This window comes from Lacerta agilis, chromosome 14 (genome assembly GCF_009819535.1).
Source record: "Lacerta agilis isolate rLacAgi1 chromosome 14, rLacAgi1.pri, whole genome shotgun sequence".
Classification (NCBI taxonomy): Eukaryota; Metazoa; Chordata; class Lepidosauria; order Squamata; family Lacertidae; genus Lacerta; species Lacerta agilis.
The window spans coordinates 40,666,486-40,671,360 of NC_046325.1; positions in this window are offsets into that span (position 1 = coordinate 40,666,486).

A 4,875-nucleotide genomic window follows, 5' to 3' on the forward strand; every position below is an offset into this window, starting at 1 on the left:
CCTTAGCTACACATCAGGAAGAACTTTCTGACAGGAAGAGCTTTTTTGACAGTGGAATGAAAGGTGGTGGACTCTCCTTCCTGGGTGGTTTTTAAGCAGAAGTTGGATGGCCATCTGTCAGGGATGCTTTTAGTTGAGATTCCTGCATCGTAGGGGGCTGGACTAGATGACTCTTGGGGGCCCCTTCTTCCAACTCTACAATTCTATGATTCTGTGCCCTGTTATTCTCTGTACTGATGTGCCTGCTCCGATAACATCTTGTGCATCTGACAAGTAGTTTCCAGGCCGCAGCAGTTCGTGCTCGCAATAAAAGTTGCCAAAGGCTGTTGTTTCCGCTGTCGCAAAGCTACCCCTCTGCCATTTTGCGCTGGTGTTTACCACACTTGTGTGTCGCTCCGGGGAAGATAAAAGCCTTCGTTGCAAGGGGCAAAGTTGGGGTCAAGAACTGACTGTCGACTTGGCAACAAGCCCACTGAGCAGAGGAAATGCCTGGCTTTTAAGTCATCCTTCCCAACACACAACACGGCGAAACCTGGCAGCTTCCTTCTCATCAGTTTGAGCTTCCCAAGTCAGCTTTGCTCTCGCTGCAAACAGATTCTGCAAGCTTTGAGAATCTGTGGGAATTATAGTTTAGCCAGGCGCTGGCATGCCACGCCCTTCTATCAAGATAGAATAATTAATATGGCATGCCACACTAATTAATCAACCTACAGAGCCTCAATTGGCACGCCATATGGCTCTATGGGCATTGTGGGCACCAAGTTGGGAAACACATGTTTAGGCAGAGCAGGAGAACAAAGGAATAGGTGGAAAAGTACTGGGGGATCATGAGGTGTTCGGCGGGAGGGGGTGAGTAAGTGAGAGGAGAGCACGTACACAATGACGATGTCATATGGGTGTAGCCAAAGGAGCAACTTCCATATTTGGTATTAGAAGGCACACCTTTCCTTATTTGGTCTTTGGAGTTCTCTCTGTATGTTAATGTTTAACCTAGCTGTGAGTTTTCAATAAAAGGAGCCCCCGAGAATGCCTCGTGGTGGCCTTCCCTTCACATCATCCTGTTCATCGCGTCAGCTAATTTCCCACAATCAACAATATCTAATATTAGTTTTAATATCTAATATTTCATAACAACACGAATCCTAAACTGCAGTTCTTCCTCCCCCCACCCCCCTACCCCGCATACTCAGGCTGCCTACACACTCTCTTTGCAACCAGAGCCCACCACAACTTCGGCCACAATCCATATCTATCCTGCATCTTTCCTATCGCGTCTTGTGAAAGATTGCATTTTGAGGCATCCTCCCCTTCCAGATCTGGGAACTGACTTGAGAAAAAGAATGACCTACACAGAACATACGTAAGGAGTAATGTTGGTGCATAAGGAAAAAGGAAAAAATAAAAAATAAAATTCAAAATCTGAGCAATACAGTACTTGTGTTAGGCCAACCAGAATGTCACAAAACACTCTTCAGATTCTCCAAAACAATTAACCAGCACTGGGGTACCCTTTTTTGGGAATATATTTTTATTTATTTAAAAAATTCAAACATTTTCACAATAATCTTGCTATCAGATAGCAACATTGTTTCATAAATTGACTTCCCACCCCCACCCCCACTTCCGCAGTGGTTTTGCTCAAACTGCATTATGTCTTTTATCTATTACACAAAGCTTCTCTGTTACAATCATCATTGTAATTCTGTTGCTTTTATCTCAAATCCTGCCCGCTATTTCATTCAACTGTAATTTTGTTTTTAAAAAAAATTAATTGGCTTTACACCAAAGTTACACACTGTAAACGTAACATTTTCACACATTAAGAAAAGGGTTCTTTCGAACCTTGAGTCCACCTTCCCTCCCTCCATGGGTTCCAATTCTAAATTTTATTCCTGCACCTTTTACTTTAATCTATCTGTTATATAATCATAGTATCCGAAATCCATCTTACAAGTGTCATTGTATTCCTGCCAATGGTTTCAGCTGTTTACAGTGATCTCTCAGATGTGTTAGAAAGTTAGTCCAGTCTTTTAAAAATACTTGGTCTTCCTGATTTCTGATCTTTCCCGTCAGTCTTGCCGTTTCTGCATATTCCATCAGCTTGGTCTGCCACTCTTCTCTGGTACTTACTCTTCTTCCCATCTCCGTAGTATTTTGTAAAATATTTTTCGCTCCATAAGACGCACTTTTTTCCTCCTAAAAAGTAAGGGGAAATATCTGTGTGTCTTATGGAGCAAATGGTGGTCTCTGGAGCTGAATTGCCCAGGGGCCAAAAGAGGATCATGTTTTTTAATTTACAAAGAGAAAAGGGGGTGTTGAAAGGACCCCGCTCAGCAGCTGATCAGCAAGAGATCGGGAGAGAGGTAAGAGTCCCCGGCTCCCTTTCAGCCCTGCCCTCCATTGTTGAATGTGCTGCAGAGGGAGGTTGTTTGTTTCCCCAGCTAAATGTGACTGGCTGATTAGATTATCTGTCTGGAAACTGTAGAAAAGGCTCCCTTTCCTTTAGAAGCTGCAGAAATGTGAGTTGAACCCCATAAAAACAGAGCTTTTCTTCTTTGCTTTTCCCCCTTTGCAAAAGGAGCTTTTCCCTTTGCAAAAAAAGCTGCAAAACTTTTAGCTGATCCTCAAAAAAACAGGGCTTTTAGAGGAGGAAAACCAGAAAAATATTTATTATTCCAAAAAAAAAACGAAACCTTCATCTGGTTGTAAATATTCAGATTATACCAGCAAGAGTGAGTCTTTCTGTAAAAAAAGAAAAAGATTTAAATCAAGTCTTACTGACTAGTGATTTAAATTGTGATTTACATCGATTTGCTTTAAATCAAATCCACCCTGGTTGCCTGCATAATCAATGGCACATTTAGTATGTCTTTTTTTTTTCTCCCTGCCATGGAGAACAACAGCATTGCCTTTTCATTTCTCCAGCGCCGGGCGAGTTCCGGTTCTGCGCTTTTATCTGGAGGAGCGATGGAAGCAAAGTGTCTTGCTGGAAGTCAGAGGCTGCTAGAAGAAATTCCAAGATTTTGGCCGTTTGCCAGAGGAGGGCCTCAGAGCCGCTGCTTCTGCTGTTTCAGGGGCGTTTCCTCATGAGCTTAGAGGCCTGGGGATCCGTATGACTGTGAAATAAGGGGAACATACATCCAAAGGGTGGGGATGCTCTGAAAAAAAAAAAAACCCAATTTGCTGGCCCATCCAGTTCAGCGTGAAAGCCAAGAATGTGCAGTCGCAAGGAGTTTTGAAGCAGGAAGGGAGCGGTGGTATTCTGTCTGGAGAACGAGGCTGCAAGCCTAAACCGGCTTACCTAGGAGTAAGCCCCGCTGAATTCAATAGGGCTTACTTCTCTGAGTAGACATGGGGCAGGATTGCGCTGTAAGTAGACCGAGAAGTGGAACTTCCGCAAGAAAAGGTGGCAGACCGCTTGCAAACAGCGGCATCTAACCCCAAAGCCCTTCTTTCCGACCCCACACATGTGAGGAAGGATGCTTGTTACTGCTCTTAGCAGTTAAGGGGAGGTGGGGCGGTCCACAAGGCTCGCTCACCCACCCCGGGCACCCAAGCATCTTGCCTTGCTGCTGTTCTTTGGTCACAGAAATGTCCACCTGCCATTCTCACAGCTGTTCCAGGAAACGCCATACCCTCCAACATTTCTCTGATGACAATAAGGTCAAGGTAAAGGGACCCCTGACTGTTAGGTCCAGTCGCGGACGACTCTGGGGTTGCGGCGCTCATCTCGCTTTACTGGCCGACGGAGCCGGCGTACAGCTTCCGGGTCATGTGGCCAGCATGACAAAGCCGCTTCTGGCGAACCAGAGCAGCGCACGGAAACGCCGTTTACCTTCCTGCTGGAGCGGTACCTATCTATCTACTTGCACTTTGACGTGCTTTCGAACTGCTAGGTGGGCAGGAGAAGGAACTGAAGAACGGGAGCTCACTCCATCGTGGGGATTCGAACCGCCAACCTTCCGATTGGCAAGCCCTAGGCTCTGTGGTTTTTGTTTTTGTTGTTATTTGTGTATTTGTTTTTTCTTTGTTTTAAAAAATCTAATAAATATATTATATATAAAAAAGAAAATATTCCCCAACATGTGCACAGATGCTCCGTAAAGGCAGCACAGACAACAGTGCCAGCTTCTTTCCACCTCCAGATATGATGGTGCAATGTTTTCTACCCAAAATATTGAGTTCTGTGTTAATCCTTAAAAAAAGTAAAAGGCAACACTTGGGTTACAAGACTGGTGTATAACAGCAGCATCGGGCCGCAGCATTGGCTAAGGAAGTGACTAATCAACTGAGAAAATCCAGAAACTCAGTGCTTGCAGATTAATTTTATACACCGTGAAATTGTCTGATTACATATGTAAACAGCCGCTCAGATACAGACTCCTCTTAGCAACTCGTGGTTCTCTATGGGTGGACCTATTAGGAAAATCGGCGTCATGTGTATGACTAGCAAACTGATCCGTATCGCAAAGCTCAGGAGTCTTTAAGTGCAGAGATTGCCTGGCATTTAAATCTGTACTTAGGAGGTCAAACTTGGTTCTAAAGTATAGGTCAATGTGTGAACGGACTAAACTTTTTTAATTGTTGTCTTTTAAAATAAACGTGGGTTGGTTTCTTCCAAATGAAGGGCTGTGATTCAATGCAGATCAGCTACTGTGCAATTTTAAATCCGAATTAAGTATCCCATCCAAAATAAGTGTAACTTTTTTTTACAAACAGTATTTTTAAAAAAAGGAATATTAAGCCTGCAGAGAGGGAGAGAGAGAGCAGCTCCTTGTATCAACAGCTCAAGAGACACCCAGCTGGAATCTAGACACATATAAAAAAACACTGAGAAAATGCTTTTTTTAAAAAAACGTTTTGAAAAATATATTG